The sequence below is a fragment of the Drosophila eugracilis genome, unplaced genomic scaffold, assembly GCF_018153835.1.
Source record: "Drosophila eugracilis isolate 14026-0451.02 unplaced genomic scaffold, ASM1815383v1 contig_445, whole genome shotgun sequence".
Lineage (NCBI taxonomy): Eukaryota > Metazoa > Arthropoda > Insecta > Diptera > Drosophilidae > Drosophila > Drosophila eugracilis.
In genome coordinates this window covers 1,486,072-1,501,922 of record NW_024573311.1, presented here as the reverse complement: position 1 = coordinate 1,501,922, position 15,851 = coordinate 1,486,072, and the positions used below count along the sequence as shown (strand labels likewise).

The window sequence follows — 15,851 nt, the reverse complement described above, 5'->3', positions numbered from 1 at the left end:
CATTCGCCGAGCGCGCATTATGTGCATAAATATTACAGATGCGTCTTCGCCCCCACCATCCAAATGTCATCTGTCATTGGAAATGCAGAAAGGCCAGGATGGCGTAATGTCAAATGTCACTAAAGGATAATGCAACATTATAATACTGGCTGATCGATAATGCATATGTTAGCTGGTTAACTCGGGGGAGTTGAGAAATACATATGATTCATTTAAAAAGTTCCCATAACAATAAAAGGCAGAATAGCACCCAACTCTTACCCTTAAAAACTTTTCAAATCTACGATTGCATTAACTTTTCATAGCGGAAACTTAAAGTTAACTTAACATTAATTAACTGCTCCCGTAGCATGACCGGGACTGACCCTTCCTTAACCATGTTCAGAGTACAGAACCAAATGAAATCACTGCCCTGTCCCAGAAAAAAGGTAACCCAGTTCCGTGGAGCACAATGAACTGAACTGCAATCGCCGTGAATGTTGGAAATGGGAAGCTACTGCAGTCGCAGCTCACTGAAGCATCAAACGACCAGAAGGTGACTTAAAGCTGCTACCCGGAGCCTTGAATCAACAACTTCCGATTCCACTCCACACTATTGCAATACACACCCCTTCCACTTCATTCCAATCCGTCCCGCAATTGCATTCTGTGTGCGTGCTGAGTACGAGTTCGAGTATCTGGTAGATACGTACGTTCTGGCAGTCTCAGAGCTCCATGGTCATAAATGAGCAACCAAGCACGACAGCAGCGCGGCATCGACTGACATCCCACTTAGAGACTGAATGTGCTCCACCCGTAAATCCACATTTACGCTTCTTTCCCCTGTCACCCACGGATGCAGACCCGATCTATAGCTTCGTCGGTTGACAAACGCGAAGTGTGCATAACTTTTAGTAGAGCATGAAAAATTAAGTTTAATTCGATTGTAGGCAGTTCCCAGATGGCTCTTCGTCCATTCCATCCACCGGTTGACGATCTGCCTCTCTGCCGGCTGGGTGCAGTTTCGTTCGCCTGGCAATTAATGTGTGATAATTAAATTGTGATATCAGCTGAACAATTTACCAATTAAAGCTGCAAAGAGTCGCTGATGATGATGATGATGAAAGCATAAAAAACTCTTGGCTAGTAGGTGGGAATGCTCATCAAGATGAAGTTAAAGAAATATATTAAGAAAATATTTGTTAAGGGTCTTCTTTGTTTAGCAACATTTTGGAAGCCTAATAATTGTATTATTAACCTTCTATATAGTCATTTAATCAGTTTTCAATGTTTTTATATTTCCCATTTAAATAGGTTTCCTTAAGACTCATCCTCTTAAGACCTGACCTACCTTAGAAGTTTAGCTGTTCCCTTGGTTCCCACGTCCTTCATTTTCTCAACGTAACTCAAACTGAACTTCCTTTCCTATTTTCCCACTACGTTAGTTCATGATCCAGCTAATGAGCAATTTAGCAGGAGCCGCTCATTCACATCCTCGACCGCCATCCTTTCGCTCGCCAGAAAAGGCAGCGAAGCGTTAAGGCAACTGTCTGGCGGGCAAGGATAATGCCACAGACACTTGAGCTGGGATGTGCTTAGGTCAAAAGGCATGAGTTCTTGCCGAGGGAAATGTGTTCTCTGCCTAGAAAATTTGCATGTTTTGCACAATTTCTCGAGCAACCCCCTTGGCTAGGTCGGCGCCCAATCAGTGAGATTAAATTTTTGGTGGTGACTGCTTATACTTTATGAGCAATTAATATGTCAGTTAGCGGCTTGGACAGATTGATGGGGATGGTGTTGGCTCGATTCCGAGCCGAAAATGAAAAGCAAACCAAAGCAATTAGATGGGGAACTGTCAACGGCAGGCACGAACTGTCTGAAACTTGGAAAGTTTTCCTTCATTTTCCTCAACGTGGCTCGTGCTCGGCACGTTTTTGCATGATTTCCGGCACACCCTGTGTTCGATTTTCCATGCCGGCTTGCTGGGGTTAACAAGGACACTCCCTGGCATTTCATAGGCCGCTACGAGCGTGCGGCACATTATCCTTAAGCGTCGCCGCGGCACAGCGCTTGTCTTTATGTCCCAGCTACAAGTGTAAATGCTGAGAACAGCTTTTTTTCCAGCTCCGTGACCCTTCGTTGTTTCTCTGGAGAAAGAGCAATTGGACTTTGGGGGGAGGTGTGTGGGTTGAGAATCAGGAGGTGGCATTGGCGCGTGTTCTGCCCAACAAGTTCCCGTGGGAATTGCCAAGAATCTCATATCGTGGGCGTGCGAACAAATTTCTGTACCCATTTCCTGTGGCTTGACTCCTTTGGCAAATGTCAAACGGGATTTAGTAGGGTTGATTTGGTTTGATTCTAAGGTATTTTCTCTAGATTTTCGTTAGGGAAGAAGGTTATTATACTTAGATTTCTTTCATATATCAAATATCAATGAGCTTACCAAGAATAAAACCATAAAAAGAAGGAACCTCTTAATCCCTATCGATTTTTCATACCTTAAACTCCCGAAGATTTTCTTCCTTCTCCTTCTTAGGTCTTCTTTTTTGATTTGTTTTTCTTAGCCAATAACCAAACTTTATCCGGCCAATCAATTTCCATCAATTTCACCTTATTCGTTACCTCCATTCCTTGAGCTGAATTTTATTCCTGGCCAGAACGGTGAGTTCTTGTTCTTTCCACTGAAACCAAGAAAAGCAATTGCAAAGATGAGAGGAAGCAAATTTAAAAGCCAACACCCACATGTGGCACGAATATATGTAGGAAAGACATAATACACTTCAGCCCAATCAACCTACAGGCAAAATGAAAAAAAAATATATATATATAAAGATAGAATTTCAACAGAGAGAAGAACTTTAATGGACATCCGGCTTTTATTATGCTTAGTCTTATTATTATTGTTGTTTTCCACCTTGAAGGTGTGTTCTGCTGCTGATGACGAAGAGGAAGAAGCACCTCAAGTGCAATTGAAAAAGCCAAAACCACAAAAAAAGAACAACAACAAAAATAGAAAAAAACAATAATAAAAGCAACTACGAATGTTGATATTTGCGTTGGCAAAGGAAATGTCTTTGGCGTGGTCGAAGTTTAGATGGAAAACGAGAAGGAAAATCCAGAAGACAGTAGATATGGCTTTTAAGAATGAGATGGGGGCTTACAGAGGAGCTGGAGACTGTTTGCCTCATTAAGTGGCTGACAGCCTTTGGTTTATGGTCTTTTCGACTAGATGGAGGATTAGCAGTTGCAAAACTTTTATACTATGTTGGTGTCTTTGGCACTTTTGCGGGGGTGTCGGTGTTTGGCGTGGTCTAAAACAAGTTTTAGGCGCCTTTACGGCCATCATTAATCTTGTGGCATGCCCGGCAAAAGCATAGAACACCAATAAACAGGGCCACGCCTTGGCGAGGTGCTCGACTTGGATGCCTTTTTTTCCTTTTCTTTATTGATTCACTTGCGGGGGCTTGAAATTTACCACCATTCCGTTGTACAACTGTCGGGTGTAAATTTAGCTAAAACATGTTTCCTTCGTTAAACGGAATAAGTGATAAGCTGATTAATTTTAATGGCAATTAAACGTCGTTTGATGGAATACAGGAAGTGTAATGAGATAGGAAATGTAGGGAGGAGAGGAACATTGAACCTTAGGCTTATTTCTATAATTAATTTGAATCCTATCTCTTGATTTTACAAATTCAGTTTGTCAGTCTTCTGATAAACTAACTTAAAAAAGCCTTTCATTTTTTCTTTCAATAACTTAAATATCATACAACTTCTTCGTTAAGAAAATGAGACATTTTTTTAAGTTCTCCTTATAGCAAAAATCCTAGAAAGACTTTCAAATTTCCAGTCTCCTGTCTGAAAATACACACAATTTGACATTTGCTTGAAACATTTTCCCCCTGCCATCTCTCAGAAGGTAAAGTGAACTTCATGAAGGGAGAATCTGCAAGTCAGAGAAGAAAAAAAACGAAACGAATTGCATTAATGCAATTTTAGCATCTGAAACCGTGCTGAGGAAAAACTAAACGGGCACGTTCCAATTGGTGTCCGCGGTCGTTGTCAGCATTCTGTGTCTGCATCTGGATCTGCATCTGCATCCAGTGAGGAGACCCAAATGGAGGGGGGACAAATGGACATCCGACATGCGAGCCCGGAGTCCACTGGAATCGTTCCAAGTTGCCAGCGCATGACTCCGGCTATGGTAGTAGTGAACAAAATAATAAAGAAAAGAAAAGAAAATGAGAAGAAAACTGGGGGATATCTGATGAAGAAATGTTGTAAAATGGAATTGCATTACACACACTTTAGGTGCCATTTGTGCCTCTGAGGGAGAGTGGGTAGTAAGAAAAGCTGAAGGCAAAGCCATGAAGTTGATGATGCGCCAACAAATTGGATGCGTAATGGTTAAGCGAGAGCCGAGCCACAATTGAGATATTTATAGTTATGGCCAATAGGGACTTGGCGGTACTCCCCTTTGGCTGAAATTTCACTCTGTACCACCACCTAATGGGCGAAAGTTGGCTTGCTTAATATTTCTAGCAGGCATTAAGCTAAGCTGTAAAATTTCTCACTAACTTTGAAACTGAAATCTTAAAGGTCTTAATGACCTGATACCTGACTCCGCTCTGTAACACAATCTGTAAACAATTTGTTCAGAAAACTAATTAATAGCTATGGAAATATTCAAGGCAATTTCCCGGAATTTAATCTGGAAATATTTTCACTGGCATTCCGAACTGACTGTGCCCTAGTTAGTTAGTGCACGGGCGTTATTAAATTAAATTCCAATAAAATTGTGTTTCGTTCGCACGCTGCTCTCGCGTACTCACCCCTTCAAGGTTTCGGTGTCCTCTAATGCTGGTATTTATTTAATTTTTTTTACAGCAATCTTCTTTTTATTGCCTCTAATCCGTTAAATGCTTTTTAATTGCATCTGCAACCTTATCCCAGGGACACTTGAAAACTCTGTTTGGATGGGCAGAGGCAGGGAAAGTGGGCGGTTAGGTAGAAAATATGGTTTGGAAAAGAGGGTGGTTGGAGGGTTGGAAAGGCGTGAGCAACCCCAGGCTAATTGGTTGGGCGTGAAATGTGTGTGAGTTTAATTTTTTAGATCTGGGAAAACTGTCATCCCCTAAAAAAACGAAGGACCCCTACAATTGTAGCTCTGTGGGAGACGAAATTGATAAAGAATGGAGATGCAATCAGCCAAAGTAAACCACTTTTTAAAGGATTTGGAAAAACATTAGCCGCAAAATCTACTTAAGCTAGGTATGATAGGCAAACCTCTTTATAAGATTATTGATTTTGGTTAATATAAAAGGGCTTACTAAGGCACATTAGCTTAGAATAACATATGCTTTAGCAATCCTATATATTATCTTAAGCATGAATCAAAGGCTTGATTTTTCAAGTCATTACTATTAGGGTTTAGGAAAACTTTAGTCACAAAATCTGCTTAAGCTAACTATGATAGGCCAATAATAATAAGAGAAGCTACTAAGGGTCATTGACTTAAATAATAATAAATGTTTCATATATATATATTAATATAATATTATATAATATATGAGTTTTATAAAAGTATTTTGATTCGGGAATAAATTTTCTCAGTGCTTTAACTTTTAGCCACTTTAAGCTTAAGTTCATTCAACCGCAAACCGAGCTTAGGCTTAAACTAAAAGCTCTTTCACCTGCCCGACACAGCTTTTAAGCCCTCGAGCCACTCAAGTTTTGCGGCTCATCTCGGCGACGTCTCAAGAACCCACTCAAGAAATGCTCATAAGCCCCAAGCTAAAACACACATGTTAATATTTACTCGGCCAACTGTAACAGCTCGTAAATCTAAGGGCCTTGTGCTAATATGCACACATACACATACATATGTGCGAAGTATGCACATGCAGTTTTAAATTAAAAACAAATTGTGAACACGAGACTAAAATGTTAGAGACAACATGACCCTAATGACCGTGGGAACTTTTTTGCAAACGTCACTGACATTGTCAGCTGAGTGGCCAGATGTGTATGTGTGAACTTGGTGAGCAAGCTCTTAAGTTCTTATTTTAAGAGAGGCTTCAGTTGGAGAATTGCCAGCATAAAAATGTTTTTGAAATTTTGTAACGGCAACTGAACTGGGAGGGTTGTATTTGAGAATATGAAATTTATGCTTGTTATTTTAATTTAAAAGTAAATAAGATTTGAAAAATTGTATTTCTAATTAAAAATTGTTTCTTTCTTTCATTTCAGCTTTTCCAGATTCAATTTTGAAACTAAAGGGTAAGTAATTTAACATAAATTAATGAGAGAGAAAGAAACAAGTGTGATTTTTTAACAAAACATATTCTAATTCCCAAAAATTATAGCGAACATAAACAAATAAAACAGAACTACGAAAACATAAAAGAACCCTTTTAAGGATAATCATCGAAACCAAAACCCTCTCAATTGATATTCCATTATGTATTACCCTTTTTGAATTGTCGCCAAATTGTTTCGATTATTGCCCAATAATTGATTTGTTAATCTTCTTGTCTGAAAATGGAAATCCTAAACAATTGACCTAACAATTTGTATTGGTAATTGGCTTCTTAATCGCAATTACAGGCCAGATTGGGTTCAATTCGAGTGAATTGGATTGATGATTGCATGGGCTTGGATTACTCATGCTAACCTATTTGAGCGTATTTGTTGCCATTTTGTGAGCCTTTCAATGCTGCATTTTGCGCATTTTGATTGAATTTTTGATTAGGTTGCACATATGGCTTTTGTCTGCCCCCTCAAAACCCCATTGACTGACATTGATTTCTCAGCTTGTGGCCATTTCTCTATTTTCTCCATTTCCCCAAGCTGCTTCTTCCGCTTTACCTTTCCCATTGTCTGACATTATCTTTTGTCTGCACATTCCAGCGGTGGTGGAGTTATTTGTTAGCGGTGGGCGGTTGATGGTGTATGGGCGTGTCTGGATTCCAGGGTCTATACATTACTATAGCAGTGCTAGCTGTTTTCATTATGGTTTATCTGAAAGTGTCGGGCAATGACTGGTATGGCTTTAACACATTTAACACGTGGAAAAAACTGCATATCATCGAAGGTGGTTAAAGTTTTAATTAGTTTTCAAGATAAAGAGATAATGATTCAGAAAATTTGATATCAGTGAGCCAGTTACTTGATAAATTTAAATAGTTCACAATTTACGATTTCAACAAAGTCTCCACTTTTTAAAAATAAGTTTGATGGTTAAATATTTACCTATATATATATTTAATACCCGTAACAATTACAATAATTGTCATGTATGAATGCAGTTTCTCTCAGTGTATTTCTTACTTTTTTGCATCGATTGCACCAATTTGTTTTTTCCCCCATTTAAACTGCGATAATGTTGGCGTGATTGGGTGGCACACGTATGTAGGTAGCAATGGTTTGTTCCCAATAGTCTTGATACCATTTTTTTTACTACCTGATTTTTATGTGCTACCTGGATTAAAGCCGCTGCTGCATTGCAATTTTTCGCACGTTTCATTGCTAGAAACTCTCTCTTATTTTCTATTTACTGCGCTCTCACGCAAACTCTTGAAGATTTATCTATTTTTTGGCATTATCTATTTTTCTCTTTAGTTGGGACTTTCTCTTAAAAAGCAAACAACGACCTTGCTTCGTGCTCTTCGATTCTACGGTTTCCGATATCGCAATTCGATCGATCATTTTGCCATTGTTGTCACGGAATTTAGGTTGGGCAACTAATTCAAATCGATAAGTTCAATACATTGATTACCGAGCCTTGATTACTGTTCAGTTAATCAGTTTTCATTCTTTTCATTTGTTTTCTTTACATTTTTCCATTGGCATTTCATAACCACTTGGCCATCATTTGCGTTGAGTTCAACTTTGGCACTGTAGATAACTCTCTTTAATGACTCTCTTGAGTGCCATAATCACTTCCATTCAGACAACTCGCTCTCCATTCTCCATTGTGGAACAAAAAAAAAAAAACTGGCAGCTGCAGAACCAACGAAACCAACAACTGGTTTTGAGTGCCCTTCTATCGATAGATTGGGGGCTATCTGAAATAAAGATTTGGCAAAGAAAAATATGTTTTACAATCCATATGTTTAAATTGGAATTTAAATATGGAAAATTGCTGAAACAAAAAGTTTCTAAATTAATCACTATTGTTTATATTATATAATCACTACATTATAGCCTCTTTAATCCGTTAAACTTAAATAATAAGAAATAAATCCCCGTCTGCCAAAACTGCACATCTGGTCTCTTTCGAAGAAACAATTTGCAAAATTTTTATAAGTAATTAATAATCCATTTTCTTAAACCTAGCTTAGTAAATATGAAGACGGGCTCGTCTTTTCCTAGAATTTTCCCATGACTAAGCCCAACCGCAAACCTCTTAAGCCAAAGATCAGCAAATCGCGATCTTCAAATGCAGCGCATTTGAGTTTGTACCTAGCCTAGATACAATTTACAACCTTTCTCGTTCTTTCAACTGTAGTTATCTTTGTCGCACTCTAGAAAACCTACAAGCTGCAGCAAAGCGTCGCAGTTTTATCATTATCACAACAAATACAAACACAGGAGAGCGGAGGTGAGATGGAAGAAGCAGAACCAGCCGACGGCGTTGTTGGTAATAAATAAACCAAATGGAACTGAGAAAATCCTCAAACGTGCTCTTACACTGAAAAAAGTGCTATGGGGTTTAAAATTATGAGAAACGAATTATTGCAGTTTGACAGAAAATTAAAAAAATAAACAATTTAAAATACATAATAAATCTAAAACTAATTTTTGATATTCATAGATGGCTTAGATGGATTAGATTTCTAAATAGGATCTAATTTTCTCCCAAGATTTAAAAAATATTGATCATTTTGATTTTAACAGAATGGTTTGTTCTTAAAGATTCTGCAAATCTTCGATCATATAACTTCTTCCAGTCAAATCTTAAATATTGAAAATAAATTCTTTAAGAATCTCTCGCAGTGCTCAAAACGCACACCACCAAACACCCCTGCAACAGCTGTCGCTCTCTTCTGCTCTTGGCACGCTCACTCTCTTCACTCGCAACGGCGGTGAGCGATTGTACCGAGTCAGCACAGTACAGTAGAGCAATTTGAGCCGCCGAATCGAGCTAACCGCTTACCGCTTGCCGGACAAACGCGTTCCGTTTTCCCTCCGCTTCCATTCGATTTTGGCCACTGTCGTCGTCGGTTGTCGAAATGTCCGCGTGAAGATAGTGTTAACCTTTTCCACTACCAAGGGGCGGGTCATAGTTAACATTTAAAGTTAGAAATCCTTTGGGCCAAAACAAAAAAAGCGATCCTAACCATCCATCCATCCATTTACCGGGGTCTCTTTACGGGGGATCGTTGTGCGTTTTTTATCGGTGTCACGTTGTCGCTTTTTCGCTATGAGTGCTGTGCTGAGGTGTTCTTGGAATCCGAAAAAAAATAATAAATAATAATAATAGTTAAAAGCAAAAACGTTGGCAAAAAATCCACTGAATGAGCAAGAAAGTTATATAAGGCCCGAACCGGATTTATTTATTTAATTATACATACAAATGTGACCAAAACAAAAACAAAAAAAAACAGACTGACAACAAAACACGGCTTTGGGATATATACTTAAACCGTAAAACCAACCAACCAACTCAAATACAAACCGATCCCGATATATATATGGTAAATGTTTAAACACAAAAACAAAAAATACAACTACAAAAAACCAGTAACAACAGCCCAAAGTTGAGCTTGACTTAAACTTTGGGGCTCAGGCCGAAGTCAAAACGAGTTTTTTGTTGTGCAAAATCAGATTTGCATATATGTAATTCTTCCACGGCCATGTTGTTGTTGCTTTGACATTTGTAAAAACATTAAATAAGTTTTTTGTAAAAATTTCAGTTCTTGACGTCTTCAATATGCATTTGTTTAGAATACTTTTAGCAGCTGTCCAAACTGACATAGAATTTCTATTTATTTTCAAATTAACAAACGTTTACGAAAAACATTACTCAATGTGAATAATCAGGGAGTATATTCCCATTAACTTTATATAGATGCTGGCAATTTGGAATAAATTACTCAGCTAAAAACTCAATAAATCTCCACAGTTTGCACTTGAGAGGAGGGTTAACAAAGGAAATAAATAGAGACAATTTGCAATTAGCTGCTTTTGGCCATATCACATGAACGTATATATATATAATATATCTCTAAAAGTTACGATTGACTGGACTCAAATCGTCTCCAGTCTCTCACGTCTGTGTGCTGATGAATCATTTGCCATGACTAAACTCTATAAACATTAGAAATTAATCATGTAAATGTTTTGATCTTACGTTTTTTTTTTTTTTGGAAATTTAAAAAACATGATCCCACAGTTTATAGTTTTTAAAGTTATATGTACTCACCACAAGCGTTTTCCCAGCCCTTTTGTCAAGTTAATTTATTTTAATGTATACTGTGTGCCAAATTATTTGACTGTCAACTGCATAAATTACAACGATAACAAACAAACCGAAAAAAAAGAAAAGTGGAAAATGCAAAATGGGGAAAATTTCCCATTGAAATGAGTAATGAATTGGGCTCTGGGGCGGGTGAGAACGAAACCAACTGAGAGTGGGTGAAAATATATTATAATTACAATGTAATTAAATGCCAACTTGGCCCCGACTTTCACCGCAAACTATGGGATACTTTTGCTTTGCATATTTATGCTCTTGAAGTTGATTTACTTGGAATGTTCTTGAAGATCTTGAGGTTTTCCACTACCAAAGGGCTGGCTCCCCCTGATTTATGCTGCATTTTTTGGTAACAACACAGCCAAGCAGCAAGTACCAAGCAGCCTGAGTAGATTATAAATCTCAGCAGTTCATAAAAACTTCAGGCTCAAAAGCTCCAGCACAAAAACCATTCAGAAAACATTCCAAGAAAAGCATGAACAAGAAAATTAAAAAAGAAAAAACTGGTAACAAGCCAAGGCAAAAAGTAAGAACATAATGCTACCTGGGTGCAGTTGGACTTGAGTTAAGCCAACTTTTCGGGCTGGAGGAGCCGAGTCGAATGGAACCGGTTTGGTAGCTGGCTGCTGCCTCCAGCCGCCGCCAGCCGTCGAGTCCAACTTTTCTCACATGCCTTTCGATTATGCCAAGCCGACGACTGCATTCTTCGAGACGCGGCTTTCGCTAAACGTTTGGCTAAGACTACCAAGTCCAGCTCCAAGCAGCTCCCCATCTTCGAGCTCCATCCCACTGCACAAGTTCAACAGAGTCCCGGAGAGAGAGACCTCAACTTCAACTTGATCGCTGTTGCTTCGGCTTTGGCTGCATAAAACTTTAATTTCATGGAACTTCCTTTCTATTTTTATGCAGCAACGCAGATGATTAACAACAGCAGCGGTTAAGAGCCAACAAAGAGAGACGTTGGACAAGTCAAGAACACGGGAACAAGTCCAAGACCAACTCCAAGTCATGGTGGCTAGCAAGCCAGCTAGCTGTTGCAACTTCTTGGGCCATTAACTTGGCTTTCGAGAGTCGGGACAATGCGGGGATATCTATCCCCCCCATTGGGGTCCCTGACATTCTACATTCTGCATCTAAGGCAGGAAATTAAAAATGCAAAAAATTGGATAATTATGCATGTAAACGTTTTGTCATTAAGTTGATACTTAAATGCGGCTGCTGCGATTATCAGGCATAATTTTTTATAGCAAATTTTTGCAATTAATGCACCTGGAAAGACTAGAAGGGGGGTTTTCTTTTGTAGCTACCTCCTCTATAGCCTAGAAAGTTAGCCAGCAAATTACAATTATGAACTTGAAAAGGTATTTGAGAGTTTTGTAACCTTCTTATTCATTCTTGACATTTTCTTGGCCTGCTAATAGCTAACTAGCCGTGAACCTGAACAGCAAACATTTCGCATTAATGCCAAAAACTTTTCTCGCCTCTCGAGGGCTTCGACTTAATCGACACGCTAAGTTGGTATAATAACTTGGCCTTGGCTTTTGCTACTGGCTAAAATGGCCCAAACCGCAAAGGCCTCAGAATGTCAAAGGGCATGTCTGAATATGATTACAAGTAGAAATCACTTGGCTTCCCTTTTTATTTATATAAGTTCAATTTCCGGTCTGTCAGTAACTAACTGAAACTTTGATGAGGGATTAAGCTTATATAGGAGATAGTTTGTCAGTTTCAGTTTGAAAACAAATTAAAAAATGTCAATATGTTAAGTTAATTACTAGCTGCAGTTGATGTAAGATTCAATTAAAAAACGTTTTGGTATAGTTAAGCCATTCTGGTTTATTAGACTTTAATGAATAAAGAAAAATAAACTGATTTCGGGTTAACATTAGTAAATTGATTTCCTATATATTCCATATTGAATTTGCGTAGTTCTTATAGATGTAATTACTGTAGCTTTGATAACTATCCTATCGCCATCATAATACCTAAATAGAATGTTTATTTACCTGGGCCAAATTCTTTGATGTCCCCAAAATACAGTTGGCACACCTGTTCACCTGGCTTAATAGGGAAAATAAGGCGGAAATTCGCTACATTGTTACTACGCCCACGCGACACTAGGATGGCTTCTTTTTGGCCGAGACTATTATATAGGTTGTTTGTTTAGTTTCTTATCGATTATTTTCATTGGTTGTTTGCACTGCCTACTTTTCGGCGCTGGCACCCGGAAATTGCTAAAGCAATTGGCCAACAGCTGCTGTTTGAATGCCTATTTACCTGGAATCAACACAGAAAAGCGTTGACAAATGGAATACAGAGGGTGGAAAACTAACGTGGTTACACTATTGTGAGCCATAAAATTGATTTGCCTCTTTTACTAACTACCAACTATGGCAATCAGAGCAGAGAATGCCACTAGGAAAAGTAGTGGGAGATAGCTGTAGTTTTGGAAAATTGTCAAGCTTGGTTGATTTTCCACACCGTCCGTCTCTCGCAATTCAGCGAATTGAGTGAGTGGACCACGAAGTTGCCTTCCCGACGACCTTTACCGTCATAAATCGGTTGGATAATCATCTAAACTTAGCAGTTATCTAAACATAGTTGCCGGTGATGTCACGTAGCTTTCCACAAAACTTGTAAGTAATCAAAGCCTCCTGTTTCTCGCTTATCAGAAAGTCACTCGACGTTTTTTAAAAATCCCTTTCCCATTTTAAATCTGTCAGATAAAAGAGGTCTTCAGCCAGTTTCTTCGTTTGCTTTTGTCTGAGAAAGAAAAATATTACATCTTGTGTACTTTGATTACACGAGTTTTTCTGAAGATCAGCAGTTGGATAAATACTTGGAAGATATATAGTGCCACCAAAACAAGGCTCGAAATCTTGTTTTATAATCTTATACTTATACTTTTTTTCTGCCTTATTTAAGCTTTTGTATCCAGTTTCAGGGGTATGCTTATAAATTCAGTAAAAGCATTGAAAAAATTCAAATTAACTTTCATGTGGAAGTTGCCTTAGGAATTTGTTTTCAACGCATAACAAATTCTTGTGCATATCAAAGTAGTTCTTGGAAATCCCCAGTGATTTTCCTCTCTCTCTCTCTCTGTCGGCTTTTCCTGGCTTTATGACTTCTGAATGCATAATGATAAATGTGCTTTGGTTAAATGATTTGTTGTTGAAATTTTCTTTTTGTTTTTCCATCTTCCACCTTGGCGTTATTCAATTGCATATTTTAATGGCATTAACGTGTTGTTGGGCTTGGAAACAGGTTCTTCGGAAATTTCGGATATCTTTTGTTAAGTATGCCAATGTGAGTTGAGTCATCGTAATATCCATTTGCATAATGGTTGTAAACAAAACTTGTAAGAGTAGTTCGCAGAAAAATATTTTACGTATATAAAAGTGACTGGGTTCGCTTGTGATTAGCTCTTAACATCTGCCAGCTGGCAAACAACAAGGATATCAATGATCTGCGATCATTCTGTTAAGACACGAACCAAAAAGGGAATCCGTTTACCTGAAAATCGTGGCAAATCGAAGTCACTATGTCGAGAACAGGAACAGGCGGCAGCATGTGTGAGAGAACGATTCACCACTTAACTAGGCAGGACTCTTGAAGAATCCTTCGTGAATCCTTAGCCACGTGCAGTGAACATATGGCAGGATCCTTGGGTAAGCAACCAGAGAGACAGAGAGAAGGAGAGAGAGACAGGAAACCGAAACAACAACTGCTGGGTCAGCAGCGGCTGCATTCGTTTTCAAAACGACAGATGCAAACAATTTCGAAGGTTTTTTGATGTTGTTACCCGCTGGAAATGTTTTCACCGTTTCACATGTCTCGTGTTCGCCAGCACAGAAGAAGATTTCTTATAAGGTATATTATTAATACCTTTCGTAGTATATCCCCATTCTAAATACACACATGTATATGGCTCGCAGGCGTGCCTATTGTTTTTATTTTCCTCTCTGCCTGCATTTTTACTTCCGTTCGTTGGGTTTTTGAGGTTTCTCTCAAGTGTTTTCTGCTGGAAATTCACGTATTGGAGTTTGTTTTGTCAAAGGACTGTGTGTATACTGGGGGAAATTTTACATAAAGATTGCCTTGTTGTTTGTTTTTCAGATATATATATGAATATTAAACTGTTCCTGGGAAGGAATTTCAAAGATATATGCCCTAACTTTTAGCTCTTGGATATAAGGATAAATAAATAAACTCTTTAAAGGAACTTTTTTGTTAGTATTTTATATGTTTTAGGTAACATTTTAAACTGGCATTGTTAAGTGAGTAGCAGTTTCAGTTTACACCACTTTCCCAGTACTCGAAGATGTCTCATGTATCTAAAGGCTCCTTACAATCTAAGCTTAATGCGATACATCTTTTCAGATAGTTGCATTTCCCGCTTTTTGCATCTTTCCAGCATCCCTAGAGGATAATCTATTTTCTTTCTCACACATACCTTTTCCCACACCCAATGGCCCATTTTTAGGCTATATTCCCACATATATAGAACCAGGTATGGCAGTCGCATAATGGTCAGATCAACGCCCAATTGACAGCTAATAATTATGCAGCAGTTTTGAACAATACCCGCTAGTATAATGCATTCCCTGAATGACAAAATGAAACCCCTGCCCATGTTCCTGTGTAATTAGGACCCTGCCTGCATAGGACATGGGTGCATAGGTATTCCCTCCCCTTCAATCCTAGCCATTTTAGGGGTGCATTTGGGTCAGCGTGTGAAATAGCTAAGCATCCGTGCATGAAGTAACCCAAACGAGGCGATTCAGGATTCTCAAGATCAGAAAGGATCCTTTATGCGAAATCCCACGGAGTTCAAGAAACTCTTTTTCCTTGGCAAATCATTTTCTACCCTTTCGCAGCTTCTATTCTTATTGTCATTGTTTTCTGCGATTTACTGTGTAGCAAGAAGACGAAGAAGAAGAACAGTTTAATTGCGTCACCAACAAGAAGAATGAAAAACAAAATTCGCATACTTCCCTTGAAATTCCAAAAGTCTCGGCTAGAGGCTGTGAAATCTCTTTTGTTGATGTCTCATTATTTACGTTAAACCTTTTTTCGTTTGCGTTGCGAATTCTTTGCGCACTTCATTGGTTACTCTTGGCCATAGCCAAAGCACAGCCAAAGTTAGCTGTTTTCTTAGAAGATTTATTAGCCAGTTAACTTTTTGGCTTGCCCAGATGTTGACCTGTCTTAATACCTTGCCACTTTTCTTCTTAGTTAGTTGAATTTTATTTAGAAAAGCTTATTAAGGGTTAGTCTGGAATTTATGGGTCTTGAGGCGACAAGTTTGATTGCCAGTGTTTGATTTTTTAATTAAGGGTCTAGGGTAATATCTAATTTTGGTTAGAAACAAACACTATAAGTACGCAAATTAAGA

At 38.5% G+C, this 15,851-nt stretch overlaps 1 protein-coding gene across 3 annotated transcripts in view; it reads left to right on the top strand.

Moving 5' to 3' along the window:
• The window catches only part of LOC108108318 (protein numb), a 30,167-nt gene that overhangs the window by 6,726 nt on the left and 7,590 nt on the right, over positions 1-15,851 (top strand). For 2 of the 3 annotated variants that reach the window (XM_017216355.2, XM_041819014.1), the window contains exon 2: positions 6,229-6,258. The gene's annotated coding sequence lies outside the window, so the exon portion shown is untranslated. Of the gene's footprint in view, positions 1-6,228; positions 6,259-9,090; positions 9,678-15,851 lie in introns of those variants that run through there. The other variant, XM_017216347.2, reaches the window with a different exon arrangement.